The 11422-nt window shown below is 40.9% G+C and overlaps 1 pseudogene; it reads right to left on the bottom strand.

The window, feature by feature from the left end:
* Positions 1 to 7089: 7089 nt before the first annotated feature.
* LOC146715065 (zinc finger MYM-type protein 1-like) lies at positions 7090 to 8960 on the bottom strand (annotated as a pseudogene).
* Between the last annotated feature and the right edge of the window lie 2462 nt (positions 8961 to 11422).

The following is an 11422-nucleotide window of genomic DNA, read 5'->3' as shown; positions in this document are numbered from 1 at the left end:
CTCAGCATAAAATGCCTGTAGATACTGGTAACATCCCAAATCAACAGGACCTGGATGACTGGCCACATTTGAAGCACGTTCATTTGCCAGAAATTAAGGCCAATGTTGAGCTTTTGATTGGCATGAATATTCCCAGAGCTCTAGAACCTTTGGAGGTCATCCGGAGTGTAGGTGATGGACCCTTTGCCATTAGGACTGTGCTCGGCTGGACTGTGAATGGGCCACTTAATCGAGAATGCTGTGGAAGGCCAGGATGTTTGGCAACAGTTACCGCCAACAGAGTTTCTGCTGTCATACTGGACAAGCTATGGAAACAGCAGTTCAAGATGGATTTTCCTGAGAGCAGCAATGATGAACAGATGGGGCTGTCAAAGGAAGACTTGAAGTTCCTGGAATTGGCCAGCAAGACGGTGACTTTGGGGGATTGGCACTACAGCATTGCCCTGCCACTAAAAGACCGAGACATAAGAATGCCTGACAACCGTGCAATTGAGCAACGAGCCTTAGGTTTGAAGAAAAGGTTCATCAGAGATAAAGACTTTCACAAAGACTACACTGCCTTCATGACAGATCTTATATCTAGAGGATATGCAAAGAGAGTCCCAGTCACAGAATTAGAGCGCCAGAAATGGGGAAGGATTAAACGCAACTTCGTTCCCGGAGATGTGGTCCTTATAGTGGATGATTCTGCACCTCGTGGTTCCTGGATCATTGGGAGAGTCACCGGAGCTGCACCAGATGAAAAGGGGCTTGTGCGTCAGGTCTGGATTAAGACCCCAACCAGCCATGTGTGCAGACCCATCACACAGATATGCCTTCTTCAGGAGGCTTCTGACCCATGACTATGACATTTTTGACACAGTGTGACATAACTAACTTTGAATTGACTTTAATGTTATGAGATGTACATTACAGACTGACTATATTTAGGCTAAGTGCTGGTAACCTCTGGCCTATGACTGACTGACCATGTGCAGACAGAAGAAAAGAAGAGAAGACATGAGAAAATAACTTTGGTGGACTTTTTGAGTATGTTATGTTGTCTCACTGGGTGTTTGTGATATGATGAAGTGTGTGTTGTGAGTTGTGTTGTTGGATGTGTAATTATTACTGTAAAAATGTAATAATTAGGAGCCGGAATGTTATGGATAGGCGTAGCTTTGGGTCACGTGGTGTCAGTAATAGTGATTGCTATATCACCTGTTCACGGCCCGAGGGAAATTTTGTGAATGAGTGGGTGATGGGGGAAGTCGACTTTTGCTGACCGCTCAAGCTTGGAATGTTTTTGATCACTGTTTTTCTACGGATTTTAAGGATTTGATAACAAATAAAAGAGTTTTAACTTGGAACTTTGACTAACGTTGATTTGTGGGATGTAAGCCTTCCAGTTTGGTGTGCATGTGTGATTTCTTTTATTAAAGCTATTAAAGATTGAAGTTTTAGTTTTTATGATATGTAGCGAGCCTGACGCTCAGAGTCCTTTTACTCTTTTAACGTATTGCTCTGTTTTATTTCAGTGAACAGAGGCAAGTCTGGCAAGTCTGTCAGTCTGGCCTGGGACGCTACATTTTGTTTTCTAATATTTCATCTATTTTCACTATAAACAAAATTATTGATATTGGAGCCAACCTGCGTCGGTGTGCATCCTTGAATCTGTGCGGCCTCTCTTATTCCTTTAATCTATTTTCCTTAAATAGGAATCTCCTGGGGGTGAAATTCCCCTTGGTGGCGTTGTCATTTTATTACCATTTCTTTTATAACCCCGCCGACCACTTGGTCACACTAATGTAGTGGCAGCAGGGCTCTGAGTATGTTGTTCACTCAATAGCAGGAAAATTGAGAGAGACACACACCAAAAATGGGATTTACGAAAAATGATAATTAAAAACACGGAAATGTAAAATAATTAATGTAAAATAATGTAAAATAATTAATGTTTATAAAATGATAACAAATTAACAAGTTGTTTTTTCCATATATTTTTATTGAAATTTTTTATAGTATAATACAAACACATGTTGAACACCCTCACATTCACACATCCATCCATACATCAGACCTGCCTACATCACATTCAAATGTAGAAATGAGCATAGTTCTCACAGTAATAGAAAAATACAAGTTGTTGTCGATATTCATTTTTTATTCTACATGCATTTAATTGGATGAGAGCTTCTTTCCGTTGCTTCCTTATTTTCTTAAGTGTTTCATCTATCAGTTGGATTATAGGACTTGGACTTGCTATTTCCTGAGCCAAATTGGGCTAAGTTCACACTGCAGGTCTTGATGCTCAATTCCGATATTTTTTGATCAAATCTGATTTTTGTCTGCTTGTTCACACTACAAATAAAATGCGACAGCAAACGCGCTCTAGTGTGAACCATCAATGCGGCCCGCATGCGCTCTGTGTAGACCCACACACAGAGAGAGAGAGAGAGAGCCCAGAGAGCCCAGAGAGCGAGAGAGCATGAGGTAGATCTCATCACCCTTCTCCGCGTATGAGGAGGTGTATGCAAACTCCGCGTGTATGGAGGCAGGGCCCGGGAAGAGGCCTCTTCTCGGCAGTTCCTGCCGGGCCCTGCCTCCATACACGCGGAGTTTGCATACACGCGCAGAAGACTCCGCCCTGGCAGGTATAAAAACAGGCACACTTCACTCCTTACACCGGCTCAGACAAACCTCGGCGACGCTTATAGAGGTCGAAAAAGAAGAAATAAGAAACGGATTATTATTGTAAGCATTGTGGATAAAGGTAAGATTGACTTTTGATTTCAAATACAAAACCTTGAAGGTAGTGTTTGTACGTTAAACAAAACTTGTCCGTAATGATAGTGTTAACAGATTTGTCCAAATTTAAACTTAAAAAAACAAATCAGCAAGTTGCAGTAAAGACTGCATTTTAAAAAAGGTTCTTTGAAAAACCATTAAAGGTGCCCCAAAGAACCATCAAGAAATGGTTCTTTAGTAGAGAGGGGGGCACACCGTGCGCCTACACACCCATACTTGTGTATAAAAACTGCTGAAAGCAGATATTTGAGACCTCCTCAATTTCCCGTACATCTGCGCACTCTCTCCTTTTCCTGTATCCTCACAGAGTTTAATGTGACGGAAGCCACAATTTTTTTTTCAACCGCATCGCTTAATCCCACTCTTTTACATGTTCACTTAAAAAAAATGCTGTCAATACCGACGATATTGATTTATAAATGATAAACTAATAATCTTGTCAACAAAGTTCTTTATTTGGAGCACATTTCTACGAGAAAGATAAGTTACTGAAAAGGTGCTTGCTCTGTGGCAATATCGTAGGCAACAATTCTGGTTTAGATTTATAATGCAGCCAGTTTCACTGCAGTGAACCCTTGAAACAGAAGGATCTCTAATAAAGGGAATTAACTTAAGGATTAAATGTACTGGTTTAACGTTGTTCCTAAGTTTGGTTGACTTGCCTGTTAGCTGCTCCAAGTTTCCTTCAGGTTTACTTGTTTAAAAGGTACTACAGTGTTTTCTTTGACGTGTCTGCAGCTATCGCTGACTGTGACTTATGGTTTGTTCTTCCCTCTAACAGACTTGAAGCTGCAATGGACGGACACTGTGAAGATGCCACTCCGCTCTTTGTCCTGCGTGTGTGTTCCTGGTTTCGTTTCCATCTCATCTACCACCAGACCGACGGACTGGCTGTGATACTTTATGGTGACAGAGAGAAGCTTGCTGCGATATTCCTGCAGAGGATGGTGACGGAGTTCTTCAGGAACTGGATTCGCAGGCCTGCGTGACCAACTCTGTGGGACTTTCAACACAGTCCTCTGGTGACGCCTGATGGCCAAAAGTATGAAGAGCAGCTTGAATCTACAAAATGAACTGCTTCATTATGACGAGTTCACAATTCTGTCTGATATTGGGCTGCCGTTGCTTTGCTTTTTGGGAGGTGAAAAAAATGTTACGTCTATTTGTTTAGTAGATAAATTTGGTCAATAAACGTTGCTTATGCGCCATGGTGTGGTCTTTCTTTGCTTGTGACTTCTTGATGTTGGTAAATACAATACATGAAAAATACATATAATATACATATAATAATGTACAACAGATTATGGAGTACGCTTCTGCTGTGAGGTCCTGCCTCCATGAACTCATGCAATTAATCACTGGACAGAAAGACAGCTGTGTGTATAAATAATATGATACTGGGCCAATTTTCTTATACATATGTTTGACCAGGAGGTAGAACTGAAAAGGGAGAATGCTTATGAACTTGTAAAGTAAAAACGTGATGCATTTAAGGTTATCCGTTTGGTTTTTGTTTGAGAAGAGAATTTGTTCCACTGTGTGATGGTCGAGTTTCTTTTCTTGGAGATAATTTCTCCTGCATTAGAGGAAATGTGGAACAAAGAGGCTGGAGAGCCCAGAAACTGCAATGCAAGTTGGTAGAGATGCAGGTGTACGGTCTTCCTGGTGTCACAGACGATCAGCTAAAACTATTAAACAAATTAAATTGCTGCCATTTTTGTACAATAATATTTTAAGATTATTTTACATATAAAATATATATTTTTTATTATATTAAATTTAAAGCATCAAATGGAAATCTTTTAAAGTTATTTAATGATATTATTATTATGAAAAGTACATTTTTGTTATGTAATGTTCTCTATATTTTCAGAGAAAATAAAAACGCAAAAATGGTGTTACAGGGAGATTTATAACAATAACTAAATATGCAGTTTTTACAGTTTTCCCAAGCTGTAAAAATTACAAATGAATCAATAAATAAAAACTAACACCTGCTCCTTTTATGCTACTTTACACTGCCGTAGTACTCACACACACACACACACACACACACACACACACACTGGGTTTTAAAGAAAATACATAAAGAACAGCTGTATTAGAATTATATTTCAAATATGACAAAATGCTGATTTTACAGCAGCAAAAATATTGTATCTGTAAAATTTAAACATTTAACAAACTTTCTCCTTTGCACTGAATTGAAAGACAAACTGAATCATCATAAATACATTATTTTATATATAATGGAAATCTTTTAAAGTTGTTTAATGATATCTATCTATCTATCTATCTATCTATCTGTCTGTCTGTCTGTCTGTCTAGCAAGATAGATAGACAGACAGACAGGCAGGCAGGCAGACAGACAGACAGGGAAGGACAAGGACTGGATCAGCACAATGATGTCATCTTGTGGCTATGGTATATACAGTATTCTGGAAAAGGTATAAAATGTAACTATATGTGCTTTATGTGTACAGATTTTCTTTTTAAATTATCACTCAAGTATAAAAACAATAATAAATAAAGTTGCAATGTTTTAGTTCAATAAAAATATTTATATCATTACTTTTTTATGGATTAGGTTCAAGAGTTATTAAGTGTGGATAATTAAATCATAGTTTAATGCAACAGCAGATTGTGCCTTGTTCTCAGATGGACAGAAAGTGGAGAATGATAGATGAGATGAGGAGATGAAGGAAGAAGAGTGAGTCACAGACAGAGCCGAGTTTATTTCCCACAGTTTTATTAATCTCTTGCCTCATGATTCCAAGTGCTGTCATTTTATAATTATTATCTCATAACACTTGTTTAATCAGATACAGTGTCTCCTATGGACTTTTGAATGTCTACTTTCTCAGATCAGCACAGCCCTGCCCTGCAGCACTATCAGCAGCAGGAGCAGCAGCAACATTGTAACCATCAGGTGAAACATAGGCTACATTTGCTTTGCATTGTTCCCACCTGATGACAGTGATATAGTATGATATGATTCCATATTAGATTCTTGATTAATGTGGGTTGTTTTTGTTCAGCCTGGTCCTATGTGCTCCTTTAAGCACCTTCCTCATCGGACATCTCTGCACAGCCCTGATTACGTGTATATTGTACAGTCTAGCTGCTGCAGTTTAGTCCTCTGTCCTGTAACAGAGCTGCTCAGGGCCTCTGCAGGCTCATAATAGACAACCTGGTAGCCAAGCTGTTGTTCATAATAGATGTCAGCTTGGCTAACATCCTCCTCTCACCCACCATCTCTTTGCAGTCTATGGGACTGTCCAGGACAGAGCTGGTCCTCTTTATCGGTGTGCTATCAATGGTCATGAGTACCATTCACACAGAGTTGGGGAATGGCTGCAATCACAGCATTGTAAGATGGTGACAGATATACCCTTAGGCCTCCTCCTCGATTCAGAGATGGTCTTTCCCTTTTCACGTAAATGGCCTCCTTGACTCTGCGCTCAAACCAGCGTTCCTCCCTGTCCAGGATGTTACATCCTCATCATTGAAAGAGTGTCCACTGGCCTGTAGGTGTGAATAGACTGCAGAGTCCTGGCCTGACCAGGTAGCTCTCCTGTGTTGTGCCATCCGCTTCGCCAGAGGTTGTTTGGTTTCCCCGATGTATAAATCATGGCAATCCTCCTGGCACTTAACAGTGCACACTATATTACTCTGCTTGGGTTGGGGACCTGCAAATCTTTGACATAGTGTTTGGGGTTTAAAAGCCACAGAGACGCGTTGTTTAGAAAAAATATGTCTCAGCTGTTCCGATACTCCTGACACGTACAGGATAAGGCAGCAGTTGTCCTTCTCTCCTGGATCACCTGGAGCTTTCTTTAGGTGCCTTCCCAGCTTTGACAAATATCCAGCTGGGATAACCACATTTACTCAAAGCATTAATATGACAATTAACGATCATAAAACTGACCTCATAGCCCGCTGTTTGTCAGTGAAGCTAGTTTAAGTCATTATGCAAATGTACTGTTAAAAGGCTCAGGAAACCTGCAGTCAGCTGAGACTGAAGAAGTCACTTACCGGTAGTAGAATTTCTTCGACTGAAAACGCCACGTCCAGATGAACAGAATCAGTTTTAGGGATTTCCTTACCTGGATGACTGAGCATGAATGAAGACAATAAAAAGTGATGGGTTTTTTTGCTATGTTGTCCTAATTTTTTTTCTTAAAAAACCTTTCAAAACACACATTTTGAAGTTGATAGCAGGGGCGTCACTAGGTTTTAAGGACGGGGGGGGGCTTAACCCCCAAGAGATACACACACGATATGAACGAACGTAGTGAATGAGCACAAAATTTCACAAACAGAAAACAAAGACTGAGAAATTGTTTTCCTACTTTTTTGGACAGATTAAACATCCTAGGCCACCAATAGATCTATTGTTTTATTTCAGTCTGCTTTATAATACAGTACAACAAGAAAACAGAGGAAATGTGTTTGCTGCGTCAATAACAAGAAAAAAACTGAAAATAAAAAAGTACATTTTTCTGGCTGCAATCACCAGTTACTTGGTGGGTGGAAGCATCAAAGAATGACGTCTGTTTTTAAGAGTGGCAAATCGGTCAATCACTCTGTTGTGACTCAGATGCTGAAGCGTGTCTTTTTCAATAGACATGACTGCAAGACTGTGAAGTCTTTTCTGACCCATTGTTTGACGCAGCCAGGAGTGCAGCCGACGCAGTGCAGCCGACGCAGTGCACTAAAGGACCTTTCGCACGAGCAGCTGCTGACAGGCACTGTTAGGGCAACTTGGATGGTTGCCCTCAGAGAGGGAAACATGTCTGAATCAAGGAGGTTGTACACAGACAACATATTTTTGGGTGGACATCCAGCCTCTGTGTTTTGGTAAGAAAGTTTCTGGCCACCAGAACCTCCTCTTTTTTCAGGTCAAGTCTGTAGTGCTTTGCAAGTTCATTCAAGTGTGGTTCACTCAAGAAGTTCTCAGATTTAGGACTGCATGCCTGGACGCCTTTTAGCAGCCCTGCATCTACACTGCAAAATCTTTGATCAAGCTCGCCAACCATCCGATCCACACAAGGGAAAAGTAACTCTCTTTTCAATGTGTCTGAGTTGTTCAATTCAGTGCGTGAACCCACAGTTGCCTCCAGGACAAAATCCTCCATTTCCCTCTGTTTGTGCCTTGTCTTGGCACCTGGTTCAGGGATACTGTGGGTGTTACACAGGGCCTTGGTTTTCTCATACAGCTCTGTAGCAAATGCATCTGAGTGTTTGCCCTCAAGTGTGTCACACACAGCTTGTTTGCAGATGAAAGCTTCTGCCAGGTCTAAAGTCTCTTTCTGCAGGAATTTGTGGAGTCCTTTGGTTACCGACAGAATAGACTAAAACATCAGTAGTGCATAGACTGCTGAGAACTTGTAGAGCTTTGCTCTGAGACCAACAGCTATGGGGGATCCAATTGCAGATAGGCACTCCAAAATGGCAGGCAATGTCTCAAGAACTGCACTGATTGATCGCAACTGACATGCCCAGCGAATGTTTGAAAGTTGCACAAGCTCAGTTTTTGTCAATCCAAGCTTTGCCTGAGTCTCCATGAACTTATGATGATTGACTAGGGAGGTGCTGAAGAAAGAATACACACACTCCAACAAGCTGAAAAGCTCCACAGCCTCTGGGACAGCCTTGCAAGTATTGCACAAAACCAGGTTGCGTTGATGAGCATAACAATGCACATATATAGCCTCAGGATGGAGCCTTCTAAAATGTGCTTGTACACCTCCAGTGGAGCCACTCATAACGGCTGCACCATCATATGTTTGTGCTACACACTTAAGCTCTGCAAGACCATAGTTTTGGATCTGCTGCTGAATCTCATTTGCAATGGACTGGGCATCAAATGATTTTATCTCTGCAAGTGCAAGGAAACGCTCCTTCACTGCCCCCTCTGACACGTACCTGACACAAACAGCTAACTGCTCTGCCTTTTCATCCCTTGCCTCATCTGCCATGATGGCATAGACTTTAGACTTTGTCATTTCAGATACAATGACACTAGTAACTTCCTGGGCACAACAGTCAATCAGGTCATTCTGGGATGTTGGCGAGATATACTGTGCATTTGATGGGGGATTATGTTTTTGAAGAAAAGCATCAAACTCCTTCAAAAGCTCCATGCACGCAAGAAAATCCCCTCTGTTTGGGCTGTCTTCACCTTCATCATGGCCACGAAAAGGGAGTCCCTGTCTCCCTAACACAGAGGTGACTGCAACAATTCGTCTGAGATACTCTCTTCTTTCGACTATCTCACTCACATTTGCAGTTGCTATCACCTGTGCAACGTTTCCCTGTTTGCTAGTTCCCTGGTAGCTTTTCCATGTAACAACACTGTCCTTATGTGTTTGAGCCATCTCATGCTTGCCAAAGATGACTAAAGCTTTCTTCCAGTTCTTGCAACCGCTACTGACCAAACTATCATGTTTGATGTTTTTGCCAAACACTCTACATGGGAAGCAGAAAGCTGCACTCTGGTTGACTGAATATTCTAACCAGTTGTGCTTTTCAAACCAGCTGTGGTTAAATGCTCACTTCTGTGTACCAAAAGTATCATGTGGATAGCTCTTCAGCTTCACCTGTCTGGGCCCTGTGTCTTTGTCACCTAAATCAAACCCTGTAGTAGAATGAGTTGCTGCAGCTGCTTCATCATTTTCCCTCTCTTGGCCTGTTTGCTCTCCTCTCTCTGTAATAACTTGATCTTCCTCTGCCTCTCGATCTATTTGCTGCAGCTCCTCTGTCTCTCCTTGCTCTCTCTGACTTGAACTTGCCTGTTGACCTTTTTCTCCCTCAGCCTCCCCTTCTGCCTCACCCTTCAAGATACATTAAAACATACTGAATTGTAATGTAAATTGCTAATATCATGACTTCTGCTCACGCTCCACAGTAATTTGTTGCTCCCAAATATTTTGAAGTTACAAACATTATATTTTGAGCACGCATGTGACTAAAATGGTTGCAATTTAAACCCCTGAAAAAATTACTAAATTACTTGAATTGAAGTAAAATTAAAATAGAACCCTCAAAAATATGTGAGTCAGGCTAATTTGACTTATATATATATATCTCTCTTTGCTCTCTCCACTTTCTAACCTTGACTCTCCTAAATAAAAGCTCAAGTTAAACAGGTCTTATATGTTGTACCGTGACTGAAATGTTTCATATTTCATATCCATATTGAGTCCCATAAAATTCTAATCAGACTGTCTGCATCACAAATGACTCCATCCTTTGACTCACCTCTCCAGCAGACGTCTCTCCCCTCTGCCTCTCTGTGCTCCTCTGCCCTGACTCCTACAGGTTAATGGGGATGGAGTGATTATTATTATTTCCACTGATGATGACCATACCTGAATGAGCTCAGCTCGATTTTTCAGAGCTAAAACGAGTGACAGAAATGAACATTATGCTAACAATTTAACTTAGTGCGCTAGCCAGGTTTTTATTTATCAAATTGGGGAGCACCTGGTTCATTATTTACATGGGACTCTCTGCTGTTAGCTGGAGCTAACTAATTGTTACTACCAGCCAGTGATGAAGACTTACTTTCTTGAAAAACTTGCGTATATCCACGATTTCTTGCTGTTTGCCGCATGTACGCTAGTGTGTCCGCAGGTGTATACGAGCGGAGTGTAAAGTAGCAGTGAAACGAGGACTGGATTTTCAGTCATGTGGATGTCCCCTGTGAACAACTGGAACGGATTGGATAACGAAGCACTGACGCTACCTTAACAGTGTAAAGTGAAAGGGACCAACCGAGTTATGATCATATTTTTGTGAGTAGCGACAGGTTTATATTATTATTTCTTTAAACTCATATTCCTGCATCTTTATATTGAATTTGTCTGCAAGTTCTGTAAAAAAAAAGAAAAAACAAAACAAAAAAAACAAACCCAAACAGCAAATTATTTAGGGGGGCTTAAGAATATTTTAGGGAGGCTTCAGCACCCCCAAAATAGGCCTAACGATGCCACTGTCTCTAACATAATCTCTTGCCACCCCTAGTTTTGCATATGGCAGTGTTGTTTATTAAAAGAAGATAGCATTAACACTTTGAGCCAAACTGCAGTTAACACAAAATATAAATTCTAAAAATGAATATATATTGCAGTTCATCCAAGCCCTCAGTCATGAGAACTGCTGTCATTGTTCGGATGTTGTCAGTCCATCCAGGGACGTTAGTAGCGGTGATCAGCCCTTGAAAAGCAGTCATCAATATAACAAATGTGTTGGTTAAATGAATGTATGGAATAATAAGAAGGAAAGTACATTTTAATTATTTATTTTAATTAATTTCCCCCAGGGATCAATAAAGTATTCTGATTCTGATTAATTCATTATTGAAGTTTACACAACATCAACAATGTTCAGTCTCTGCAGGCACTGTTGGATGCTGGAGGCCCTTCAGAGGTTCCCAGCTCCTCTCTGTATAAGGGCAAGTCATTGATGGTCTTGGTCACTCAGGCCTGTGAATCCAGCTCCTGAAGAACACCATCGTGATTGTCTGGAGGAATATTTCACAAAGTTTCTCTCTGTCATAGTAAAGGATCGCAGCCAGTCCGTCAGCCTGGTCGTAAATGAGATGCAACTGAAAGGATCTCAGGTGCAGGGC

This window comes from Copadichromis virginalis, linkage group LG3 (genome assembly GCF_057382275.1).
Source record: "Copadichromis virginalis isolate Kocher_CV1m ecotype Utaka linkage group LG3, C_Virginalis_male_GT1.1, whole genome shotgun sequence".
NCBI classification, from domain to species: domain Eukaryota; kingdom Metazoa; phylum Chordata; class Actinopteri; order Cichliformes; family Cichlidae; genus Copadichromis; species Copadichromis virginalis.
Note: the sequence above shows the minus strand (reverse complement) of the source record. Positions and strands in the feature narration are given on the sequence as shown.